The sequence below is a fragment of the Phacochoerus africanus genome, chromosome 4 (assembly GCF_016906955.1).
Source record: "Phacochoerus africanus isolate WHEZ1 chromosome 4, ROS_Pafr_v1, whole genome shotgun sequence".
Classification (NCBI taxonomy): Eukaryota; Metazoa; Chordata; class Mammalia; order Artiodactyla; family Suidae; genus Phacochoerus; species Phacochoerus africanus.
The window spans coordinates 122,029,539-122,043,044 of record NC_062547.1 but is presented as its reverse complement, the minus strand read 5'-3'; positions in this window follow the sequence as shown (position 1 = coordinate 122,043,044).

Here is a 13,506-nt window from a genome sequence, read left to right as displayed (position 1 = left end):
GACCAAGACACTTAGTACCTCAGCTCTGAGTGAGGGAGGTTTGCTTTCTGTTGATGACTCATAGCTGAGTTCTCCCCAGTACTTGCCCTCAGCCAGACATCTACTTGGACCAAAGTTACATCCTCATCTGGAGACTGATTGATGGAAAAGTACTCAAGGTTGACTGCTCATCTAGGTTTGTGACAATTCTGAAAGGCCACACCAGTTCTAGAACCCCCTAGAAAAATGACTGCAGCCTCTGTTGGAAATCCAGTCACCTTTCAACTTCTTCCTCTGTCCAGTCCACTTTAAATCTATACCCTACACCTCTCCCCAACAAACCTTTTGCATGCAAAAACCCATTTCACAGACTGTTTCTCATGAAACCAACCCAGGACGCGTTAATAAAGGATAATAAAGGTCCTGGAACTATACAGTCCTAGGATAATATTCTCCTAGGTTGCACATCTCTCTAAGCAACTGCCATCTGGTAAAGGAACTTTCTTTAGCGGCCAGACACTAAGCTTCTATGCCTTAGGAATATAGTTGCCTGGTGTAATCTGTTTTTATACTCCAGTTGTTCGTCATGATATGTTTGAATGTTATGTTTAAAATGTAAGAGTATTACTGGCTTGTCTGAACATTTTAACAGGATGGATGGGTTAGTTGTCCCTGAAGAGCCCAAACCTAAATGGCTCAATGCTTTCTTATACAGTCTTGGCGATACAGTCGAATGGTCTTTTAAGTACCCAGTGGCTGTTTCTTTGGACAGACTATGGCAACAAGGTAAACACTCACCTAAAGCTGTTATATTGTGTTCTCTATAGCCAGCTAAAGGAAAAGAACTTCTCTACTGGCCGATCAAGGGCAAGGACAATGACCTATAATCATCCTCGTTCTTTTTCACCAAAACCCTGCTTAAGGTAGTGAAAATTTAGCTTCTTGTTTTGATAGTAATTCTTCTCTCCCACAGTGGGGTATAGGACAGAGTTATAAATAATGCTTGTGAGTTTTTTTTTTTCATACATTTTGAATCTCTCTCTTCATATAATGACCCTCCTCATACAGGAAAGTCTAGTTGCAAATCTAGAAATAGAAATTATCATCAGAATAATCCCAGACACCTTGGTATATTGATTTCACTTTAACATTAATCTTAAAATAATCCTAGAACTTGAAAGGAAAAAAAATTATATATATATATATATATATATGTATATGTATGTATATATATGTGTATATATGTGTGTATATATATATGTATGTATATATATGTGTGTAAATATATGTATATATGTATATGCAGTCAATAAGAATAGTTATAAAGCAAAGACTAAAATCTTACTATCCATCTTTCCAGTCCCTCTCACTGAAGATAACTACTGTTAATATTTTATGGGAGGGGGGAATATTTCTGGGGGAAAAATAATATCCATATGTGGAAGATACTCAGTTGTGCACCCAGTGCAGAAACTACCCCCAGCCAGCTGCCACTTAGGTTTGGAGACATTCTCTGTTAGGAATTCAGGAAGGGAAACTGACAAACTCTGTGCTGAGTGTTTCTCTTTGGTTGTATTATGAATTTCCCTAGAATGATCACACCAGAGTCTCAATAGGAGATACTACCTTATGCACAGGTGAGTTCAGTGAGCAGTTTCCTTCTACCTTTCATTCTGTTTGTTTTCACAGTATGTGACTCCAGCCATGAGGAACAAAGCTGTTGCCTGCAGATAAAATGCCGCATAAACAAGTTGACAAGGGTAGAAAACATATGGCAAAGTTGTTGCATGTTGTTAAATGTAAATACCATTTGAAATCATCTTTTTAATTACTGCACACTTGGCTGTGATGATATGAAACAAAAATATCTAGTTATTCCATTGAACAGTTATTCAAAAAAGGAAAGTGATATAAAAAAGGCAGCTGATTCACTGTATGTGTATACATGTGAGGTTGGAATGAAGGATGGGGTATAAATTTCTATGATGATACAGACAAGACTCATTTTTGACTGAAGTGTGCACCTTTCAATCAATTACTGATTATAATAATAAGCATGAGATATGAGTAGAAATTTTAAAAAGCGAGCTCAGTGTATAATTTGCTTTCTAATTGGTATGAAATTTTATTTAGATCTTTCTTTAATGTATGTTTAGCTCTTTATTTAAGTATTTACTGAGATCTGACCTTGTGCAAAGCTGGGTTTTTAGATACTGAGGATACATGGTGTTTGAGAAGCCAGTCAAGGTTTGGACTCTACTGCTAACATTTAGTAAGGACACAGACTCATTAACTTAAAAATTTATCTCTAACTGGTTTTTGGGATGGTCCAAACATCATGGCTTTTTTTTCTTAAACCAGTGACATTTAAGATGCATGTAGTCTAGAAAGAGAAGCCTACTACTATTTAGTCCTACTTTACAAATTTGGCTCTCAGTTAATTAGTTAATAGATGGCTCACTAAAGGAATGGGCTTTACGTAGTCTTGGCATATATAATAGTGTGAGTTTGTTAAAGTCCCGTGAGGGGGTTAAAAAAACATTTGGGTGCTATGGCTGAGAGCCTCCTTTTCTGCATTGTCAGTAATTAACTGAAAAGGTTCAGAATATAATGTAATTAACAATTAGTTACTGTTAACCCTGGGCAAACAGAAGTTAATTTCAAAGAAAATGTGAAGACTTTCTTTATGCCTCCTTACTTCCACTGCGTTACTTCCAAGACTAGATCAGCAACATAAGGTTTAGAAGAAAATAGGCAAATGTGATTCTCCAAATTATTACATTTAGAATGATTAAGCATTGAGGCCCTACCATACAGCACAGGGTACTACATCCAATCTCTTGGATTAGAACATGATGGAAGATAGTATGAGAAAAAGAATGTATTTATGTATGACTGGATCACTGTGATGTACAGCAGAAATTGACACAACACTGTAAATCAACTGTACTCTAATACAAATATAAAATAAAACAAGTTAAAAAGTGTATGATACTCCAGCCAGTACTGTGCCTTCTCCAAGTGAGAAGCAGTCATCAATCTCTTGGTTCACACCTTGCTCTAGAATCTTAGGGCTATAAACCCTGTTCTTCTAAGAACTCCCTCAAGTGCCTCATGGTATGTGTGGTCATTCCCCTGGGGATGAGCTTTGAGTTCTGTAGCTCCCTGAGCTTCCAACCTGGAAGGAAATGCTGATCTCTCTTTTTTAAACCCCACCTCCCTCCAGGAGTGCTTCTCTAAGGGTGGGAATAATACACCTTGTGTTATCTGAAGGGATAAGGAGGATAAAAGCATAATAACTCCCTACCTTTATCAATTCTCTTTAAAGAATTCTGTCTCAAATCTCTAGTCTTAAGTAGCTTAGATGGGGTAGTGCTGAGTGGACGGGTTCTGCTGTCATTGAATAAGTCATGCAAGGATGTTTCTGATATTCTTCTTTAGGATGCCTTGTTATTTATCAGGCTTTGTCCTCATCCTTTTTAGCTTTAGTGAATATTTTCAGGCATCAGAAAAAGTCCCATTTAATATCTTATTACTTATCATATACTTACAGGTAATCATAAATGCTGCAAAAAAAAAAATGAAGTCAGATAAAGGAAAAGAGAATAATGGAGTAACTCTCCTCTGGCAGAGTGGGGAACAGAATGTCCCTTCTCCTTTCCTACCAGGAGAATGCAGTCTAGAGGAGTCAGGGTCCCAAGGTACAGCATGGACCTGAGGGTTGGGCAGTGTGCAGACTCCATGCTCCTCTGACTTCATGCTATCTGACCATGGCATGGCAACCTAGAAAACTATTGTTTTTAATTGTTTAATTGCTTTAGGTTCCAACAAGTTTTCCTTTTTGAGTCAGAAGAAAAAGTGATAGCATTTCAGCTCAGAGCTCCAAGCTTAGGAGAATTGTTTTCTCCAATGAGCTTTGTATGAGGATGTTTCAGACAGAAGATAGTAAGCTTTGGGGAACATAAAGAGAATATAGAGCAACCCCTTTAATCACTGTGTGTATATAAAAATCTCTGTTTCAAGTTTTTCATTGCTTTTATTTAATTCATAAAAAGCTGCTTTTACAATATAAAGCAGGTTTAATTTTTTTACTGATAATCTGTTGTTATAAATGATGTGTATTTAAATATAAAAATGCATGTTTCTGCACACTAGAATGCCCAATAACATTATAAAGTAGAAAAATAAGCCTGAAGCTTTGTTTTTGAAAAATTATTTTAATATAATTTTTTAGTAATAAAGTATAGATTTTTATTTAGACATAACAAATTAGAATTACAATTTGTAGAATTTCACTAAAAACTTATGGTTACCAAAGGGGACAACTAGGGGTGGGACAGATGGACTGGGGATTTGCAATTGGTATATGAACACTGAAGTATATGGAATGACTGGCCAACAGGGACTTGCTGTACAGCACAAAGAACTTTTACCCAACATTCTGTGATAATCTACGTGAGAAAAAGATGTGAAAGAGAATGAGTATGTGTATATCTATAACGGAATCACTTTGTTGTACAGCAGAAATTATTACAACCTTGTAAATCAACTATATACTTCAGTGAAACTTTAAAAAAGATAACATTTTGCATTATTGTATTTTTTTGTACCACAAAACATTGTTCACATGAAAATTATTTTTTGTAACTTAGATTACATTTTTGTCTCATAAAACTATTTTGTAAAACTTTACAAGTCACCAGTGAACTTGTAAAGTTTTCACTGTGAACTTCACACACAATCATTTCTACATCCTCCTAATCAGATTAAAATTTATTTCCATATTATTACTTAAATCATCAGAGGAATGGATGTAAAATTGTCATCAGTTTTTCATCCCAGTTGAAAAATCCTCATTTGGCCTATGTCTAACCATTCTATCTTATTTGCTTAGAGTTCTTTTACCTGTTCTATCTGGGATGCAGACATTTTTCTTGAGTGTAGATTCCTTTATATAAATACTTATTTTCACTGCCTTTGGCCCATGAACTTCAATTCCTCTAGTATTTTAAGATTGTATGTGAAGATTTAATTCACAGAGCTCATGTAACACACATCCCACTTCTCCCCCCCAAAGAAAAGAAAAACATTTCATTAAAGATGCTTCTTTTCTAGGTCAGTTAAATTGCCATTACTTAAGAAACAATATTCTTGGTCTTTTTTTAGCTGCTGGGCATTCAATACAGTAACGCAAAGTCCCTATGCTCAAGGAATTTACAACATTTTTGTTAAAAAGTAGGGCATGTTGTTTGTTTGAAATGTCAACTTCAGTGTCCAGAATTTTTGAATACACAGTTAAGTGTCATTAAATACATTTGCAATATTGTCCTACTGTCACCATCATTCATCTACAGAACTCTTTTTATTTTGCAAAACAGAAAGTCTACCTATTAACTAATAACTCTTTGTTGCCATCCCACCCCAGCACCAAGGAACCACCATTCTACTTTCTGTCTGAATGAATTTGACTACTCTAGCTACTTCATATAAGTGAATCATACCATATTTGACAGACTTATTTCACTTGGCATAATGTCCTCAAACTTCATTCATGTTGTAGCAAATTTAAGGATTTCCTTCTTTTTTAAAGTTAAATCATATTCCATTATACATATATTCTGCACTGTGTTTATCCATTCACCTCTTCTTGGGCACTTTGGGTTGCCTCTGCAATGGCTATTGTATATGCTGCTATCTTTTTAAGACCTTACTTTCAGTTACTTTGGATATATGCCCAGAAGTGGAATCGTAAGATAATAATGCAATTCTACCTTCAAGTTTTGAGGAGACATCATACTGCTTCTGTTAACACCTGCACCATTTTATATTCCCACCAGCAAACAACCTACAGATGTTCTAATTTCTCCATATCTTGCAACACTTACTATTTTCTGATTAAAAAAATACTTTTTTTTTTCCTGGTAGTAATCATTCTATTGGACATGAGATGGCATTTCACTGTGCTGATTTACATTTGCCCAGTGATTGGTGACTTTGAATATCTTTTCATGTGCTTATTGGCCATTTATATATCTTCTTTGAAAAGGCATCTTTTTAAGTCATCTGCTAATCTTTTAAAATTGGAATTTTTTTTGTTACTGGGTTATAGGCTTTTTTAAACTTTATAACTTAATTAATACATTATTTCAGTGAATATCTTTTGAGCACTATTTATATATTTAGTGATAAATTATATTGACATTTTATTAAGATATTTATTTTGACATTATATGTGGAAATTCACTTCATTCTGACTTTTTTCCAAATAATGTAACTTCTATATTATTAGAGTTAAGAATAGTCAATGAATTACTTTTATGAGGCAAGAGAGAATCTTAGAATTTTATCCTCGTAATTGATAAAGGCACCACCTGGAAACCTTATGGTGCTCTAGTGTTTTAAGTTCACTGCTTAATTGTGGTGGATGAATTATAGGTAAGTATAAATTACTTTTTTATATAGAGTAATTTTAAAGCAGTATTTCCTCAAGCCAGTGATAGCAGAATTTAGTGTTTTTATGGGACTGTAACTACCTGGGCATCTGCTGATGATCATTTTTGGAGTCTGTTGCATTTTTGGAGAACTTTCATGATGGAGAGAAACCCTCTTTCAAATGTGGTATGCCAATCCTGATGAACTAGTCTTAATTAAAGGTAAAAGATCAAATAGCTTTACAAAGTCTTTTTTTTTTGCTTTATGATATAATAATAAATAATAGAAATTCATCAATGTCAATTATATTTTTGATATAATTAAATTATTAATTCTTTGATCTTTTTTTCTTTAAAATGGGGGAATAAAGAAGCTATAATTTATCTTTGTCACAATTAAGAAATTGTGTCTTGGAAATTTGAAGTCAAGTCCAGTGGTTACTTGTCCTCTCAGGTTCACCTGGAGGACTTACTTTAGATGGTGAGCCCCAACATCAGCGGCATATGTTGGGCTAAATCCTAAAGATCTGTAATTTTAAATAGTACCCTAAAATTTCCTGAGATAGCCTGTTAATTCTTATTTGGGACAATAATTAGTCCTCCCCCTTAATTTTTAGGATTATAAGAGTGAAGCTTAGTCTAGCAAAGTTACTTGGCTTAAGAGCACATCAAGAGTAAGTGACAAAGCCTGGATTTGAATGCAGTCCTTCTTATTCTAAAACCATTGTCAGTGTTTAAAGAATTAAATAAAAGAGCTAACAATTAGTAAGTATTATTCATTCTGAAGCTATTTGTATTTTTTTCATTTTTGAAAGTAAACTTTAGACTCTGTCATGGATTCCGGTTTGTCAGTATAAACTGGTCCTCATTGTATATATAAATGCTGGAAGATGAGTGAGGTAGACCCAAGATGAAACCTCTGCTTTGCTTTGGAAGTTACTTACTGAATTCATCTACTCTATGTGTTTTTATAAGACATGGCATGTACTTAAAATAATAAAGTACACCCTTTAGGAGACATTTGTGCTGATTTGAATACCAGACATTTGTTCACATTGTTACTGTTACTGTTAGTGTTGTATGGTGGTTAAGATTTGGGCTTTAATGTTTACCTGGGATCAAATCCTGAGCCTCCTGCTTAGTACCACCATAGCATGGGCAACTTTCCTGTCCATTTTGGACCTTGGTTCTTTTATTCCCTAAACGAGGATATCCTAATCATTATGTCTCACAGAATTGTTATGAGTTAAATTAGATGAAGCATATAAATAAGTTGACCAGTACTGGGAACATGTATAAACAGTAACAAATTTAACTCTATTTACCTGGATGACTGTATAACTTACCCATGTGTTCATGGGTTGAAATGTCTTTACATTTGAATATAATGCCTGAAAGGTGTAATTACTCAAGGTGAGTGAGGCAGGAAATTATTGTGGGCATAGCTGGTATTTGAAATTCAGGAAAAACAAAAGCAAAAATAAAATAGTATTTCTCAAACACAGGTGGAATGAAAGAACATGAAATTTTGTTTCTATTAACAATTCTTTTCTGCTTGATCTTAATGGAGCCCATCCTAGGTGCTAAAAGTGGTCTACAGAGAATTCTCCTTCCCCCTGTTAGAAAAATGTTACATGAAATTCCCAGCTGAGTGGTATGCATTTTTGATCCTTGGCCTCTTTGGCCTTCATAGACACTTCATGGTAGTGTCTACTGAATACAAGCAGAGAGATTAATTGACAATTAAATTGAAGGTAGAACTTAAATTATTTGAGATCGTACCCTAATGTGTCTGAAACAGTAGGTGAAGAGCTGCTTTAGAAAATATGTTTCCAACTATTGCTATTGCATCTTACCTCAGAGGTCTGAAAACTCATCAGTGATATCAAGATTGGGTGGTTTGTCATTTTGATACTTTTAATTTGCTTTAATTCACCTGATATTTCTGTTATTAGTGTTTAGTAATTTTGTTATTTGCTATTTGAAAATTGTAGAAATTTATGTGCAGTATCTCTTTTTCTTCTGTTGTTAACTAATTTGTCAAGAGATGGAAACCATTTTGCTTTCTTCATTTCATTATCATTTTCAGTCATATTCAGAAACTGGAAAATTGAATGGCTTCCTATGAATTTTAAATACCAGGTTTAGTTGGATATGCTAGATGTCACTTTTGAACCTTTAAATCAGTGTTTCTAAAGTATCACTGTGTTTAAAAGGCAAATGAGATGTTTGTAAAACAGTTTCCTAGTGTCGCAACTCCCAAAGACTCTGACTTAATAGATATGGATTAGGCTAAGAAACCCATGCTTTTAATAGAAATCAGACACTATTTAAGGATGTGAACAAAGGATGATACTTATAGAAACTGCTAGCCTAAAGTTAATCTCATATTAGAAAATCAGTTATTACTTCCTATTACCATGGGAAGAATTTCAGAAACTTTGGAGACAGGCTTGCTCTATTATAAAATAGATTATATGATGGAGTATGATAATGTGCAAAAACAGAATGTGTATGTGTAACTGGGTCATCATGCTGTACAGCAGAAAAAAAATTGTATTGGGGAAATAACTATTAAAATAATAATAATAAAGAAAAAAGATTGTTCTTACTTGGGACTTCACACTGGGCTGTAGCATGAGGTAGTTCAAAGAATACCCTCTTTGTTGCTATAACCTTGAATTTTATCAGCTGAGTAACCCTTGCAAAGCCACTTAAGTTCTCTCCTTTTCTATAAATAACAGTATAAATGACAGTCAGAGGCAGTCCGGAGGATTAAGAGAAATAAGAGCTGTCTGAAAAGATGTTGCCATAGTGCTTGGTATATCTTGAGAAATCAATACATGTTCGTTCTTTTCCCATCTATCTCCCTCATTTCTGCCACTTATCTTTCTTGACTCTCTAAGTCTTCATGACCTCTGCCTTTGGAATATTTACTTGCATTTAAACCGCTTCTTTGCCCTGCTCACTTGTTTCATTGTGACTTTCACCATTGAATTCTGAATCTTTCCCCATCTTACCCTAGTAGTTCAAATGAACTCTCTGTTTTGACACTACAGTTCTGCTTTCATTGAGTACTGAACCTAAGTTCCGAATTTCATTGACATGTCATATGTGCCAATTGTGAATTCTTAAGGTGGAATCGTAGATCCCCAAAATCAGAGTAATGAAATTATTATTTATTACAAACCTCTCTATTATTCTGTAAATTCTATTCTTCATAGTCTTAAGGAGGTTTCCTATCTAGTGTACTCTAGCTCTTATGGGGAATTAAAATATAATTTGACCCTTTTTTTTCCTTAGTGAATGCTTAACAAAAGCATCTCTTGCATAAAATGGAGGGGTGCTTCTGTTGTTTACAATGTCAAGTTGGTCCAGTTCTCTCAAAGCCCAGGTTACTGCTACCTCAAAATAATAACTTAAACATTTATAACTCCTTGATCCCTATGAGTTAAGTAGCTTCTAAACAGAACTTGTGTTCAGGGAATACTTTGTGTTCAGAGAAACTAAATGATTAATTTGAAGAGAAAGCTTATATTTCAAAGTATAGAGACAATAAATCTATTTTTGGTGTAGCCGAGTGCTCCTAAAGAAAGTTATTATAAGGAGGATGCTATGTTGATCTCAAGACTTAAAATGTAAGTGTATTTTCTAGAAAATGCCAAAAAGCATTACATGACTAAGTCCACTCTGCTCAGAATCCACAAATTATATTTAACTAAACAATCACAATGTACTGAAGCATGGAGAATTTCATATCTCAGTTCTTCTAAATAGATATATTTGGAATGCTTGTTGAATCTGAGGCATATAATAGGACATTTATCAAGACATAAGCACATATCCTTGTGCCCATATATGTTGATAACAGTGTAAATAAATGATTTAATTATTTGACCTCAGTGCTGCTATTCATCCTTTTAAGCAGGTATCTCATGCTGATTATGTGTCAAGAGCTATAAAAGGTTCTGCAATAAATATAAGGAGAAAATTTCAAGACATGAGCACTCTCCTATTGTTGGTGAGGCTATAAATTGGTACATTTTTACAGAAGTGAAATGTCGAAATGTATACATCTTTTTTTTTTTTGTCTTTTTAGGGCTGTACCCATGGCATATGGAGGTTCCCAGATTAGGGGTTGAATCTGAGCTGTAGCGGCCAGCCTATGCCACAGCCACAGCAATGCAGGATCCGAGCCACATCAGTGATTTACACCATAGGTCATAGCAATGCCAAATCCTTTAACCCACTGAGCAAGGCCAGAGATTGAGCCTGCGTCCTCATGGATGCTAGTCAGATTCATTTCTGCTGAGCCATGATGGGAACTCCTGAAATGTATACATCTTTAATCCTTCGTTGCCACTGCCATTCTGGAAGTTTCTTTAAAAGGGAAATGTTTGTGTGTATGTGTGTGTGTGTGTGTATGTTTGTATAAAGAAATGTATAAGTGATTTTAATTGCATCATGTTATATAATAAGAAATGAGAAGCAACTCAAATGCCCCTCAGGTGAGCAGTTATTAAATATGCAGGACATAGGAATTTTGTGGTATATTATTCATAATGGAGTAATTCAATACAATGAAGTTAGCCTTACAAAGTAAAAGAAGTGTTGGTGAACAATATGTGTATCATGATGACATTATTTTGTTTGTTTAAAAAGTCAAATTAGGAGTTCCTGCTATAGTGCAAGCTGACTACAGCAGCTTGGGTTGCTGTGGAGGCACAGGTTCAATCCCCAATCATGCGCATTTAGTTAAAGGATCTGTTGTTGCCACAGCTGTGGCATAGCTCTGGTTCAGAAAGTCCATAAGCCAAGCGTGAAGCCAAAAAAAAAATGGCAAAATACCTTAATAAAATCAATAGCAATATATACTCTAAGATAGGTAAAGAAATAGTAAAACTATTGAAGACACATATCTACAGGATGAGATAATGGGAATTTCATTTTCTCTATTATATATTCCTATAGTATTTAATAAGACTTGTAATATATTTTTTATCCTGAAAAACAACTTTTTTCTTATATAAAAAAAATTCCTGGTCTATAATCTAATGTGGTAAGCAGATGTGTGTACTAGGTTTTATAGAATTAAGTCACTTGTTGGAAGTGAAAGGCTAATCAGAGATGGCAGGACCAGAAGTCAGAGTCCAATGCCTTAGGCAACAGCCTAGTATCTTGTCAAAATGTGTGTCCTTCCAGGCTCCCCAGGTAACTAGGAATGCTTGACTGTTTGATTGACATCCTCAAAGTAACAGCCATTCAAAAATACCTGTATATTTTTGCAGCCTTTAATTAAAGAGAAGCTACACTAGAAGACAAAGCTGGTGCAGAATTATCAAGTTAGAAGCAAACTAACAGCAGTTATTTTTCAAAAAAAAATGCTTCAAATGTTTGTGATTTTTAAAAAGTAATTATTTTTAACCTAACATAATGGGTTGGAACAATTACAGCTTAGGAAAAGGAAAATTATAGATATAAACTTTCAAAGATGGCAGGAGATACAGGTCTCTCTTGCTTTAATACATTATAATATGTAATTTTTCCTTTACCAACAATGTTACAAATGTATTTAACTGTCAAGGAACTTGAGTGTATCTAAGGATTGTGTTTCATTTTGAGCCTGATTGGATGAAAATGAAAGAGAATGTGTTTATCTGAAGGAACTGTATTTACTCTTACTTTCAACAGCTTTATATGAAAGCAGGAAATTTACCCAGTCAGTGGATTGTGGTCAAATTTTTGCATCTCTTCAGGGTTAAATTTCTTTGTGGTTATATCTGGAATCTTGCACGTCCAAATTTGCAGCTCACATTCCTATCTCTAAAAGTTTCTCATCTTCCTGTGACTTTCAGGGTAAATTCTAGAAAGTTAGAAGTTGCCATTCCTTGCTCTATCGCCTTCTAAGTCTCCATCATCTTGAATTTTTTATCTGCGGATTGAAGTTCACTGACAGCTAGGAGACTTATGTTTCTGTGACCATAAGTGATGATCTAGTAATCTGCCCATTTTCCTAAGCAGGCGGATGGAAACTATTTCTGTTGTAAATGGTGACTGTAATAAATAATAGGATTTATTCAACTAAATCCTCTTTATATCCTGCAGAGTAAAGCAGAACTATCTTAATGGCAGGGAATAAGGGGGTAATTTTGTTGGCAGAGTCTTGATTTTATTACCTTGCACTCTCCTTAGATTCTCTGAGCCACATCCAGCTGAAAAATAACCTTTTTGGTTCAGAGCTTGCAAAATCTCAGCATGCCATCTTAGCACAGCAGCTCGAAGGTATGATTTAGAATTGCCTGCTGCTTGGGGACTGTACTGGGGTGAGAGGCCAGCAGGTTTTAATGTGGATACTGGCCCTTTTTGATCAGTTACAGTTACTTAGTAGGGCTTCAGAGCCTTCAGCACCCTCCCTCAGCTTTCCTCTGAAGTTCTTCAGAAGCCATCCATTTCCCATAATGTTTTCCCTGTCCCTGACTCTGATAGTCTTCCACTTATAGGGTTTTAAGGAAACACATAGGCATACATAAGCACAGCACAGTGACAAACAAACACATGCTTACACACACACACACACACACACACACACACACACACACACACACACACTCTCTCACACCCTCACACCCCTTCTTGGCACTTTTCAAAGCCCTGAAGTCCAGAGCGTGGTTCCTCAGTGATTGATGAATGGGTTTGCCTGAAAGATTCTTTGACCTGACTTCACTAGGTTTGTCTATAGAATGGGAATAAACTAATATTTATTGATGAATTATATACCAAGATCTCTGTTAAGCTTTTTACCATCCTTCTCTCATTAAATGAGCCTCTGAAGTAGCTAATTTTATCCCATTATCTAAATAAAAAATTGAGACACACAGAGTTTAAGAACCCATGGCTTAAAGATTTAAATGTAAGATAAGACACCATCAAACTCCTGGGAGAGAACATAGGCAAAACATTCTCTGGCATCAACCTTATGAATGTTTTCTCAGGTCAGTCTCCCAAAGCAACAGAAATAAAAGCAAAAATAAACCAATGGCACCTAATCAAACTGACAAGTTTTGCACAGCAAAGGAAACCAAAAAGAAAACAAAAA